Consider the following 14099-nt stretch of genomic DNA (forward strand, 5'->3'; position numbering starts at 1 on the left):
ATTCTTAGATAGTAGTGTTCTGCTACTGGGCATCAGACACGGTTGGCTGTTAACACAGATTTCCTGCTGCTGCTAGTAGAAATGGCTGCCTACTCTTCACCCTCCTGAGTTCAAGTTCTTCATGCATTGTAGAGATTGAGTTCTAATGGGCTGCAAGTTTCCAAGAAAATCAGTGACTAGTGCTAGAAGTGAAATAATTCAAATAATGGTATGGATTCAGGGCTATCTCTTTTATTCAAAATAGTAACTGTTCAAACTTGTATCCATCTGCCCACCTGAAAGCTCTTGTGGTAATTTAGTTCACTGCTGAGATTGTTTTAGTGACAATCATGAGGAAGTTCTCTATTATATGTAGCATTCAGAGATGCTAAAGAAGAGAACACAAGTGTTGTTTTGATGCTGGGAGATCTGTCATGCTAGGTTTAATGTACAGCTGGGCCATAGACAGCAATCACACACTCCTGAGTGTAGTTATTGGTTTGCTTGTCCGTTACTGTGTTTTAATCCACCCTATAACTGTGCCCTGCAACAATGTAGCCTGTAGGATTCTGGGCCAGCTCAGAGATACTTACTTGCAGTTATTATGGATGCCATCAGGTTCAAGTTGATTGGCTTGTCATCAAGGATAGATCAGTCTCATGGCTGGAGTTGATTTGGACAGACAGCTGAGGACCAGGGTACCTGCACATGACCTATATGTGGCTGGTGCTTTCCAGTGGAACAGTGGTTTCTGACTAGTAATATTCTTACCTGGTAGCTCAGAGCCTGGAGGATGAGCATTCGAAGGTTCCAGAAAGGGCATGAGAATTTTGTTTGCTTGACCTCAGAAGTCATTTCCACTTCCTTCCTTCCTTCCTTCTGCTAGTCAAGTAAAACACTAAAGTCCACCTAGATTCAAGGGGAGGTAAGCCGATAGCATGTACGCTTTCAGCAGGGAGCAATTTAACGTGGCTCCTCGGATGGAAGGAGTATTGTCTTTAAATTAACTACAGTGGTCATATTAAAGGAAAACCATGTACAGAAACTACATTGTCAGTTATATTCAGAAGAGATGAACAGGTTGGAAGAGAGTCCAACATGGAAGTGTGGGTTTGAAAGATGTTTATAGGGAAAAGGAAAACATACGTAACTTAGAGGCTGTGTATAGAAACGTACAGAGAGGCAGTGATGATGGGGCCATTTAAAACTCAGTTTTAAAGTGAATTGAAGGACTGAGAGGATGCTCAGGCAGTACAGTGTCTGTCTTGCAAGTGCATGGACTGAGTTTAATCCTCAGAACGCACGTGAGAAATGCCAGGCACTGTGGAGCACACTTGTGATCTGTATGCTGGGGAGGCCGAGGCAGGTGGGAGGAGCTTGAGAGATGGCACTTGAGGTTGTCCTCTGACCTTGCAGAAATCATTTCACATACACACACACAAACACACACACACACACACACACACACACACACACACACACACACGGACATATATGTACTCGTACAATATAGAGACATAAAGAGGAAATGAAGGGGGATTTAAGGAGGGTCACGCTCTTTTGTCTGGCATATGACTGGGTCTGACAGTTTCAGTAGGCATATTTAGAGCACCAGGGGGAGTTGTGGGAAATAGCCTAGTGGGTCACAAAAGTTCCGCTACTGGTGCTGTGAGTTTCTCATATTTAAGCGATCATGAAACAGACAAAGGTTGAGAAAGATGGGAAGAGGGAGGGGAAGGAAGAGAGAGGAGAGAGGAGCTACCTCCTCACCAATCTGGTTTTGTTAGTCCCGTCAGTACATGGCCATGCTTCTCTGTTAATATGAGCACAGCCAGGCACAGCACCTCTGTTGGTTATTTGCTCAGTGATGGCTGAGCAAGACCAACCTGCACTGAAGCTTGTAATTAGCTTGTGACATCTGTCATCTTTTCCTCTGCGTATGAAGGAAGTTAAAACAAAACGCTTCATTGCTCTGATGATGTCTGCTATTCATTCTTGTCAGCTGTCACTGCCAGTTCACTTGTGGCTTTCTGCTCGGTAAAGGGCTCAAGACAAAACAAAAACAAAAACAAAAACAAAAATAGAAACAAGAAACCAAAGGCCAACCTCATAGAACATTGACTAGGAAAGGTCCTCTCAGAAGCCCCCGAAGAATGGCTTAGAGAAAGGGGGAATGTGGAACCGATTTAAACTGAGATGTGGCAGAGAGACCAGACACGGGTTCAAAGGTCCCTGTTTGGAGGTCGGTAGATGGAAAATGTGTGACGGGAGCAGAGGAACTGGGCTGTGCAAGGAAGCCCATCTGGGACAGTGGTTTCCAGTCTGTGCTGCGGTTCTGAGACAGGTTACTGGAAGTTCCACAAATAGCCAAAATAGGTATAGCAAGTTCAGAATCGCAGAGGACCTGCCTGTCAAAACAGAATGGTCTATAACTGCCTGTGCATTTCTATGTATGTTCCTTATGAATTCTTTCTCTTTGGTGATGGAAAAAAAAAAAGAAGTCTGATTCAGAGCTGTTTCGTGTTTACTGATTTAAGACCCAGGATCTTTGCCAGTCACAATACACTCTTCACTATTCTCCCCCATCTGGTTCTAACTGGAAATCTTTGGGGGTCGTGAAGATGAGGGAGATTACCAGTTGCCTGATCTCCAGGGAGGATTGCTGAGCCACAACTCATCCTGTGGTCTTAAAAACTGTACCGGAGCCCAGTGTTATATCCTTCGAGACTCATTTTCTGTGGCTTCTTGTAGTCTTTGGCTCTTTAGTCCCTGGCTCCTTTGGAACAGCTGGAGACTCTTGGATGCTTTACTGAGCACTAGGCTCTCTTGGGCTCAGGCCACATTGGACACCAAACTTTGTTATGACAGTGATGGAATCCAGGGCTGTCAACAGCGTGCGGCAGCAGGGTTAGCAGTGTGTCTTGTGCTAAAACATGTGAACACACTCAGAACATTTGTGTGGCGCTGGGAACTGAGCAGAGTACCCTGGAAGTGGCCAACTGTAGCTTACACGGATGCCAGGTGATCAGCCGAGTAAAGCGGCCACACATAAGTTCCCTCAAGAAAGGAAGCCAAAGGAAAGGACACAGAGGGGAAACAACCTGTGTGTCTGAGGAGGCAACACCTAGGCCCTGGGTAAAACCCTGGGGATCCTAAGGTGAGGAGGGGGATACGTACATCTTATCACTTGGAATGGGAATCTGAGAGCTCCACCTGCAAGTGGAGGCCCATGTGTCTCCAGGTCATGTAGGGTATAGGTAGGGGATGGGTTAGTATTTAAAAAGAAGAAAGCCATACGGTGTACGTCTTGTTTCTTGGAAGGCTGAATAGGTAGGTCATAAGAACCCAGGACTTGAAGGCTACCCTAGGCAACACAGTGAGACTCTGTAAATGGATCTTATTTCTACATTATTACAAAGATCAATTTTGCTACTTGTAAACTGCTTTCAAATCTTTTAGTATTTGTGTCCAGGCAAGTTTATGTTCACCAATATAAGGCCTCCAAATTGCTGCTTCATACACATGTTTATTTTGTTTGTGGCAGTCAGGATAAAACTCTTGGCCTGGTACACGCTAGGCAAGTGCTCTATCACCAAGTGACAGTGTCAAGTTAGGCTCATGTGCTTTTAGCATTCAATACACTGGAACTTCTAATAGGACTACTGCATGGTCCTTCTCCAATGCTCCTGGATCTGGTCCTTTAAAAACGTCTAAGTCAGCATGCAGCTGCTGGTGTGTCCATCGGCATGCAGACATGAGCATAGCTATCTTTGATGCTGTCCCATTCACCGTCAAATCATGAACCAGCCTGGGAGCCTTTTGATGGATAAATGGATAAAGGAAGTGTAGCATATACATTAAATAGAGTATTATTTAGTTCTAAGGAATTAAATACAGCCGATATTAAATCCCACCTTTTTAGGACAGTGCATAGACCTGCTAATAATTGTGTAAAGTAATGACCTAGAATGGAGACTGTTAGAGATGAAGAAGCAGGAGGGGGATAATAGGGGTGGATATGATCAAACTGTATGGGTGTTCGAAATGCCACTTCTAACCTGTGCATAATCACGTCTCATAATCACTGCTCATGGTTAATAGGCAGTAAGACAAGGCACGCAGATGGGGACTACCACAGTATACACCTGTCCAGACAGCCTTGAGACTTGGTCTGTCTGCATCATGATGAGAGCTGTGCAGCAGAGTCGCCTGGAAGCTTTGAAAAACCCCGACACCAGGCAGCCCTCAGTGACTATGACATGGCAATTCTGGCTTCTAAGGGGGTCAAATCTTCTGTGGATGTGAGTTAGAAGTACTCAAGGCTGTGAGAACAGCCTCTGGAATACAGACCCATGGGACAGGGCTAGGGCAGGGTTAGGGATAAGGCACCAGTTCCTTGCCAGACTTAAGCCTGCCTTTCGGAGGCAAAGGAGCAGTCCAAACCTTTGGAAATGAGTGAGGACCTTCTGCCCTGCTAGGCCACAGGTGGCATCTATGATATACCATTGATGCTGCCCCTTTAAGCTTTCTACCATCTCAGAGTTTCCCCCGGGGTTACTTCAACCTTGGGTTTCTAGGCTGCATACGCGAATAAGGCAGGAAATTCAAGGCCTGTCCACGCTGGAAGGCATGCAGGAAATGGCCATGTGCTCTATCTAGAGGTATTAAGCAATCACTGTTTCTTTGCAGTTGTATTGCAGGGTGGTGCATTATATGTGGAAGAAGCTGGGGGGTGAGGGTAGGGAGCACGGAATGGTTGGTGCTATTTCCAGGACCACAATGTCCTCCTTGCACCCTGTCCTAAAATTTGGCTATTCTTGATTTTTTTTTTCATGTGCTTTCTGAGAACTCTGGAATTCTCCTTTGCAGAGCAAATCCTACAATTAATTGGGATATGATAAGGGGACCTGTTTTTCAGCCTGGTGGACAGCAGTAAAGCAACCAAGTAAAAAGCCTATGAACTATCAACTCTTCACCAGAGCTCTTTAACTCCTCCTACCTATAAAGGCTGCGGGCCTTTATACCAAAAGAGGAAATCAAGGTATTGCAAACTTAATGACTCGGCTAAGTGCTCAAAGCCAGTTCGAGGCACACAGTACTGGGCTCCAGTTGTGCTGAGCACAGAACTGTGTTTTCCTCAGGATCTGATACCCCATGGGTCACCAGCTCGGTTCTTGTTAGGTGGCACAATCTGGTTGCGATGTAGACGTGAGTTGACCCATCTAATTTTGGTTTGGGTGGGAACACAGAGGCTGCTCAGAGGAGCCAAGCCATCTGGGAATCAGAGCCATTCTTCCTGGAATCTGGGACATCTGGCAAGGATGCAGGGATTTTGGAATGCCCCCAAGGAGATGCAGTGACCCTCCAAATGCCCCCAAGGAGATGCAGAGACCCTCCATTGCCTCCACCCCCGGAGGGATACAGAGACCCTGGAATGTTCTGCGTGGATGTAGATATTCTGGGATGTGGGGCAGAAACTCCACAACCCAACCTATCCGGCTCCCAGGGCGGGGCATTGGCACTGGGCCAGCTAGCTCCGAGCCCGAGGCTGAGGACGCTGGCCTGCAGTCTCCGCCCGCTGCACGCCCCCGCGGGCGGCTCAGAGTGGGAGCAGCGTGCTGCTCAGAAGGTCTTAGCTGGTGCGGGGTTCCAGGAGCCGCCTGGGAGCGCGGCGCCCACCTAGAAGGGCGGGAGCCCAGCTGGTGCCCGCCTGCCCCAGAGCGGAAGGAATGTGACCCCCGAGCGAGCGCGGAGCAGCCCTTGAGCGGCTCCCAGGGCTCCGGTTGCTCCCGGCCTGAACGGGTTTAGTTCGGAGCTGCTGGATTGTTGAACATCGCCACTGGGGCACCCGGGCACGCCCAGGTAGGAGAAAACTAGAGAGTTCCTGAAATAGGGTCGCAAGGCCTCAGAGCTGCCTTGACCCAGACAAATGCCTTTCTTAAGTTACTCCCAGTAGCCAGCAGGTCAGCGTTCTCTGTGGATGTAGGATAAAGGTAGTGACAGTTTAGTCCTCCCCCTTTCTGGTGTGTGTGTGTGTGTGTGTGTGTGTGTGTGTTGGGAACTTGCCCAACTCTTTAAGTTTGCTCTAGGTAGATGAGTCTCCCTTGAGTAAATTGCTCCCAGGCCTTGAAATTGGGCCAAATGCAACTAACTTGTTCAGGAGTGTCCCTCTTAGAGGTTTGGGCTCAGAAGAGAGGTCTTAATGAGGCAAGAAGTGGATTCCTTAATGCCCCTGATGAGATGTCTCCTCTCTCCAGACAGGTCGATACTGGGGAATGTAGATGCATTATTTACAAAACCACACAGCACTTGGCTGTTTATAGGGCCCCTTATTCTTACCGCCCTTTCTCCTCCCAGAAGTCCTGTAGGTGAGATGCCAAGGTCACCTTGCTTTATATCAGAAGCTTAGCGGCTATCTTTTCTGAGGATTGGCACCCTCTGAGCTTCAGATCCCCTTGGGGAGACCGGGTGAGTGAGAGCGGCTGCCAGGGAAGGCAGGTAGACTCATCTTCCCACCAGGCTAGCTCTCTGTACTGCTTCCGATGTTCACCAGCTGGGAGCATCCCATCTTTCTGACCCCAAGGAACAGCCTAGGAACTGAGACAACAGAATCTAATCAGTTGGGCTACTTGGGCCATGATAAAGAAGAGATGAAGTCTATCTGTCATTGGAATTGGTGCCCGAGTCATCCTCACTTAATAGTAGTCTTCTGGGTGGTGGATATCCCACATGGAATCCCATGGCTGTGAGCTCCAGGAGCTGGTGCTGGTGACAAGTACTACCTCTTCCCCCTCTTAACTTACCAAGCAGCTGCTGGCATCCTTTTCTATTTTGATCTCTTCTAATTTCTTAATATCCTACCCATTATCTAATTTAATTATATATACACACATCTTAAACTAGCTTCTGACCTAAGTGGAAACATCGTGGGCTGGCTCCCATTCTGGTGCATAGTATTTACTTGCCAGTAGGCTCAGTCTTGGGTGGCCATTTGTTCTAAATTCTCACACAGCCTTGGCTCTGCTGAAGCCCCATGCTGTGATGTGGCAGGAGAGTGCTCTTCCTACTCCCGAGGCTTGTAACATGTAACATCTTCCGCTGAATCTCCATCCCAGTGAGACCGCTTAGCATTAGCTTTCCTCATTCTACCAAACCAATAGTCACTGAACGCGACTATGTCCCAGGCACTGGGGGAAGTATGAGGGAAAGTGAAGGAACTAAATGAAAATCCCCGTCTTCTCATGCATAGGCCCTCTTGGCAAGTCATAGACTACCAGAAGGCTCCCCCCCCCCCGCCCCCCAGAAGAGTACTTTGAAATTTACCTCTTTGCAAAGCCTGTGGGTCTGGCTGCCCTGTAGGACACAGTAGAGAGGGCGGGGAGACAGTAGTCATACATGTAGCTCAGTGGTTTTCTAAGGAAGAGCAGGGATTCTGAGATATACTCGCAGGCCAGCTGTGCAAGAGAACCAGGATGGATTGGAAACCTGCGGATGGGAGGGACCAGCAGGGAGTGTCTACTCACCTGCAGTCAGAGATACTATAGAGGGAACAGCTTGTTGGTGAGCCAGGCCATTGCAGTGGGACAGCCATTGCATACAGTACGGGGAAGAGCATAGATCCTCAAGAGTCTGAGTCTGTACGGTGGATCTATTGTGAACCTGCCACTTCAAAGCAGAGAGGTTATCAGGACCCTGACTCATTGGCCATGACCTGCCCCGTGTGTTGTTCTTAAATGTGCTGGCACTTGATCTGCATCTCCCTCTCTCTGTGGTTGCGGCATGGTTAGTGCTACAGGAGAAGGACCTGCAGAGTTAGCAACCTCACTCTCCTCTGCTTGCTTGCCTGCTGGGGCCTCCGGAAGCACCATATTCCTAGCCAGACCCGGTGCAAGAGTGGGCAGAGGGGCCCTGCCAAAGAGAACTGTCACTAAGCGTGGAGAGTCACTGGAGATTTTTCCAAGTCCCCTGTCCCTTTGGTTTCCAAACTGTCTCTTCCTCCTGTGTGTCCTTTGGCATACATATGACCAAATGATTGAGGCATTTTTCTATCTCACCTGTTTTGTGAGGGATTTATAAGATGTCATAAATTAAAAAAGAGTGAGAAAAAATGGAATGTCAAAAATGACCCGGAAAGCCCCAGCTGTCAGTGTCTTCAAGGTAAATGTAAAATACTCGAGAAAATAAAACTGATGTAAAGTCAGGTAGAAACTTGTATTTGGTTTTGATTAAAGGGGCAGGAAGAGCAAGACGTAGGCCTCTGAAGTTACCCGTTCTGCAAGCACAGGTTAGGAACCACAGCACAGCTTCCAGCTGACAGAAAGGCTCTCCAGAGCCTGGCTCTGCATGTCTGGCCACCTCAACTCAAAAACCCAGGTCACCTAAAAGTATAGCAGTGGCTCCCAGGGGGATGAAGTGAAAGATGAGCCGCTGTCCCTTTCAGTCAAAGAATCTTACCCTGTCGATTACCCAACACTTTTGTGTACATATTTTTAAACAACCTGTTTGCAGATCCAAATTTATATCATAAAACTTAGCTGTTCTACCATTTTTAAACAGCAGTATGGTGTTTAAATGTAAAGAAGACATAAAAGCACTTTTATTAAACTCACTTATTTCAGCATGTCAGTTCTTAGGGTAAGGCTATGCAGCATTTTATATAAGTTGACCAGAGAGAATAGCATGGTAGCATACATAAGTCTTCAGGGGGAACAGAGGAGCTAGTGGCCACATGCAGACCTGGTCTTGATCAAGTCAAGGTCTCAGTGCAGTCAGAGGTGAATCTTCTAGTCGTCACAACAGTGATAAACCTCCCTAGCCTTTCAGTATGTATGGGAGTCATGCCAACTCTGCATTTTCTATAAATGTGGAGTGGACTCAGGGGTTAAGCTCAAAACAGCAAAACCTTTTCTGTTGCGTGGGACACCTGGTGCTCATGAAGAAGAGGAGTCAACTCTTCATGAACAGGACTGCCTTGTGTTGTTCCAGATTCTAGAATCTGACCGACACCCAAAGTGTCTCCTGCCACCACATCCTACATGTCTCTAGGGACTTAACCTGACTGGGGGAAGCAACGGAGAAGGGACAGACACTTACATATAGAAAAGCTGGTATTCTCCAATGATGGAGAAGCCCCATCGCCTTGGCAGCTCTGTGTGTTTATTATATATCGTCAAACAGAGAGGTGCAGTTACTATGTGCAACTGTACCAGGAGGCAGGATTTCTTGTATACAGATACAAAGGAGGAAGGGTATTGGATGTAGCTGAGCACAGAAGCAAGGTGCACTGATCTCCGTAGAATCCATCTCTGAAGAAGAGCAGTCTTCAGGCTGTAGACATCCAGAAGGGAGAAAGCTATGATGGGCACGTTCTGCACACACTGTCAACATCCACACTTAGACCCACGAGGGAAGGCTCTGGCATTTTCTGGAGCCTAGCCTGGGGAAGGAATCGAAGGCACTGGGACTCATGACACTACGTCAACCACATACACTCACTAGCTCCTCATGTTCCCCTTCTGTAGTCTCTGGAATGCTCGCCCAGGGGCTCTGCCAACTATGTTGACAACTACTAGCTTCACTGCATGACTAGGTAGCAGCGATTAAAGCATTTGTGTGGGTGTGGAGCCTGGCATAGCCCATGCAGGAGTAGATAAACTGTAGGGGCGGATAGTACAGACGCTAGCCGGCTAGGATGGGATCATATGTAGAGGTGGCGGTAGAGATCAGAATACTGGGTATTGTGTTCGTGGAGGCGCCTAGTGAGGCGCACAGAGGAATTTGATGGGGTGGAAAATAATAGTATTATTCCTGGTACCTACAGCTTGTGGAACTGAGCACCTAAGTTTTCTGTGTTCCACTCTATGTGTTACCCCAGTTAAACCCCATAGAAGAGAAAACGGTGGAAATTCTAAGGGAGAATGCTGCTGCAGCCTCTGTAGATCCTCAGCTAAGAGTCAGAGCTCTTCTCAGCCCACTGGCCTAGTCTTGATTGTAGTTTCTTGCGGCAGCAGCCATGTCTCTGCTTCACTTTCCCCTTTTGCCCTTAAACCCGTGTGCCTTCGCTGAAATGGGCCACCTTATAGCTTTAAGCCTTAGACAGCTGAGTGTTGACTTTCCATAGTAGCACATGAAGCCAATTTGGCAGTTTTTTTTTTAACCTTATCTTTATCTTTCTGCATCCTCTGTGGTAAAAATGATACTTCCTTCCCCTCTTTATGTGGGTAAATAGGCAAAAATAAATGTACTATGATTGAGAAATTGAAGGTCTTGACGTTCTGGGTTTCCAAGATGTGAGTCTAATTGGTCCCTTCTTGTGTCTGAGGCTTTCTTGCTGGTAGTTCTGTACAGCTGTTTCTCTAGTGGTTCCCATGGTTAGAATGTCTATATGTGACACTGCCTGTTACTAATCTCTGTAGAATCGACACCAGTTAGATCATGTGTCCCCACCCTCTCCTTTCTGAGACTAGTAAATTCCTAGGCCCATGGACTTTTTAGAAGTTGGTGTCAGATGCTCTATCTTATCCTGAGGGTTTGAGCTTGTGGCCTTGATGCTTCCATTTCTCATAACCGGGAATCAGGAATTGATAAGGGACAGCATCACTTAGACATTCAGGACAAAGGCTGAAGGGGAAATGAAATGTGAACACCCACCCTGGAACTACAACGTAGCTTATCTTGAGGTCTACTTCTCTGATGCCTCTTCATTTTCCCTTGAAGAGATCTCGGAGGCGACCTTCCTTCCCGTTTAGCGACACACTCACCTTTGTGTCAATATAAAAACAACTCCTTGGCTGGATCTCTTTGGGGAAGACTGATGAACACAGTGGGAGAGACTCAAGTTCCTGCGTGTCTGTAGATTTCCTTGGAAATGCGCCCACTCTGGTTTCACAAGCACAGGTTCCTGTAAGTACAGAATTGTACAGTGGTTTCTATAGTCAATGGTTTTGCGGCCTCATGCGGTCCTTTCTGCCTTCCCTGTCACACTGACATTTTTGATTCTAAGGCTGTCAACTATTGACTAGATAGTTGAATGTGTATATAACCAAGGTACACCCGGGGAGCACCGCCATCTTCATTGGTGGATTTAGTTTAATACCGAATCCCACTCTTTACATTTCTATCCATTTCCAGTAGACATGTAGGCTGTGGCACTTCATAAGCTGGGGTATATGTTTAAACTCTCATTTTTTCTCAATTATGACAAAATTAATAGGAGCTGAATTTTCTAAATGTTTCTCTGTACGTTGTCTATACATGCAGACACATCTCTGGGGGAAAGGTTACAGATGTGTTACAAATGCTGGAGGACTATGAGGCATTGCTTTGGATGGTAGGCATGTAGGGATGAGGACAGAAATGTGGAATGTGTGTGCTGTGGTTTGAGTGTGGTCAGAAGAGTTCACAGGTGGGAGACATAATCTCCAGTACAGTTGTGTGAGGCAAACCTCAGAGACAATTAGGTCTCGAAGGCCCTGTTCCTAGGAATGGATTAATGTCAGTATTGGGACGTGAGATCATTCTCACAGGAATGGGGGTTTTACAGGAGTGAGTTCAACCCTCTCCTGCTTGCTCATTCTTGCCCTTTCTTGCCCTTCCACATTCTGCTTTCCACATTCTTCCATGGATGATACATCACGTGTGCGAATACACACACACACACACACACACACACACACACAGACATACACACACACACACAGACACACACACACCACACACAGACACACACACACAGATACAGTGCTGGCACCATGATCTCAGACCCCAGAACTACGAGCCAAATTAATTTCTGTTCATTATAAGTTGCTTGCTGTCAAGCAGTTTGTCATAGCAGTTATATAGGTAGGTAGGTAGATAGATTAGAAATAGATGATACATTAGAGATAGATGATAGATAAATGAAAGATAGATGGTAGATTATAGATACATGATAGATTAGAAATAGATGATAGATGAAAGAAAGATAAATGGTATATTATAGATAGATGATAAATGATAGATAGATAAATGATAGATGGGTAGACAATAGATAGATGAATAGATAGATGACAGACTAAACATGGTTAAGATTTCCTTTACACATTTCAGACTTGGAAGTTGGCTCCAACAGATCCCTGGGAGGAGGAGGAGGAACTTACTCTTGATTTAGACTCGCCCTCTGGGTTTCTATTGAGGTTCGACTTCCTTAGAATTTCCTCTAGAATTCCCCCAAGTCCATGATTTGTACAGGTCCACTTTGCAGCTCACCAGAATGTCCCCTGTCAGAAAACAAGTCTATAAGACCTAAAGGATAGGCCCACTAGAGATTGGACTGCCGGCACTTGCCTCTTGATTATGCTTCAGGGTCTTGGGTACCCAGTAATTCTTTACCCAACTCCCCAGACTCCCATTCAATGGCTGCCAAAGACTGTCTTGGGTGCCTTGGGGGACTTCACTCTAATATGTCTGCCACGGAGTCCTGTCAGGGTTGTATAGAGGGGAATGTAGCTATATGTATGGATTAGGGTGTCAGCTGGAGATACACTAAGATCCCCTTATAATGTGGAAAGAGCTGGCTGAAGACAGGGTTTGGGGGTAACTATGGGCTACTGTTGTGCCTGCTCTAGGCAGATCCTACCATAGGGCCAGCACAGCCTGTCTTTGCACACTGAGTTCCCAGGCCCAGGACAGGCTTTCCTCAGCAGCACTTAGGAGCTTCCTCTGAGGTGGACCCACACAATGGGTGTCTGCAGTACATCTCACAGCGCCCTGCCTAGCTTCTGTTCTGGAAGGCAGGGTTCTCAGTGTTGGGGGAATTCCTCAGGAAGAGGAAGAGAATTCTTCAAGTTCATGGGAAATTTCTCATTCATAAGAAACTCTCTAATAAATTCAGTATGGCCACATACAAGAAGAATACTCTCTTCAGGTCTGACCGTGCCTTGAGTACTATGTCGGGGCCCACGACTGTCACTTCCCTTGTTCCTTCACTGGGCAAGGTAGCTCTTGCAGAATGATAGAAAGGCATTGCCTCTTTCCCTTCTGACCCTGGGATGAGGGCCAGCTCCCTCCCACTTGCTGCTAGCTTGTCCATCCTTCGCAGCTTTTGTCCTGGCCACCACCCTTCTGAGAAGGGGCTTTTGTTGGAAGTCAGTAATTGTCAAACTGATTCTTGTTCTTACTTTCTATTTTTTTCCCTCCATACTTTACTTCACATTGGTGCATCTCAATCCGAGTCTAGCGCTATGTTAGGCTGCATCTGTTGCTGTAACAGAACACTGGAATCTGGATGATCTGTAAGCCATAGTTTATTTAGTGTAGATGGCTGCATCTACTGAGGGGCTTGTGAGGTTTCCTAACAGCAGACACAGGGAAAGACAGGTGGGTGCTTGTGGAAGAGACTAAGAGGTAGCCTGGCTTTGTAACAGCCTGCTCATGTGGACTTCAAAGATGGTGGGTGAGGGATTCCTTCCATCCCCCCATCTGTCTTCCACTAGTACTTATCATGCACCTGGCCCATGTACACTGTGGAACACAGCTCCCTGCTCACAGGGATATGGGTGCAGGCTGAGCCTCTCCTGCTTTCTCCCATCTCACGGGGGGAGCTGCCTGAAACATCTGAGGCACCTGCATGTTGTACCCTGAGATGCTGTGTAACTTGCCCCTGGCTCTGGGGAAGGGGTGTGTGTGTGTGAATGCCCAAGGCCAGAGTCTGATTGGTTACCTCAGAGCCATCACAGGTCTCTGTGATGTTAGGGAAGGATAGACGAGATGCATGCTGGGGCAGAGTAGCACAGGTACTTAGGAGCAGCTGCCAAGACACTAGCTGTGAAGTGAGAATTTACTTCATACTGATGCTTTTCAATCTGAGTCTAGCGCTCCAATAGGCTGCATCTGTTGCTGTAACAGAACACTGGAATTTGGATAATATGTATCCATCCCCAGAGTCAAGACAGAGATGGGGGTGAGCCAGGTGCTCTGAGCTAGAGACTGAAGTATCCTTCTTTTTAAATACATAAGGAGAGCTCCTGGCTTGGGCAGTGTTTCTCAGGAAGAGTTATGATGTAGCTTCAGTGTTGGTGGTCCAATCATGAGTAAGAAGCGGAAAGAGTGAAGCCATTTAAAGGGGGTTTCAGGTGGAAAGC

At 47.0% G+C, this 14099-nt stretch overlaps 1 protein-coding gene across 14 annotated transcripts in view; it reads left to right on the top strand.

Moving 5' to 3' along the window:
- Positions 1-14099, top strand: part of Il1r1 (interleukin 1 receptor, type I) — a 93722-nt gene that overhangs the window by 38561 nt on the left and 41062 nt on the right. For 2 of the 14 annotated variants that reach the window (XM_006495715.4, XM_006495720.4), the window contains exons 1-2: positions 5483-5841; positions 10696-10881. The exons of 9 other annotated variants lie outside the window; for them this stretch is intronic. The gene's annotated coding sequence lies outside the window, so the exon portion shown is untranslated. Of the gene's footprint in view, positions 1-5482; positions 5842-10695; positions 10882-14099 lie in introns of those variants that run through there. 3 more of the 14 variants (XM_017317595.1, XM_006495714.4, NM_001123382.1) reach the window with 3 other exon arrangements.

Source organism: Mus musculus, chromosome 1 (assembly GCF_000001635.26).
Source record: "Mus musculus strain C57BL/6J chromosome 1, GRCm38.p6 C57BL/6J".
Classification (NCBI taxonomy): Eukaryota; Metazoa; Chordata; class Mammalia; order Rodentia; family Muridae; genus Mus; species Mus musculus.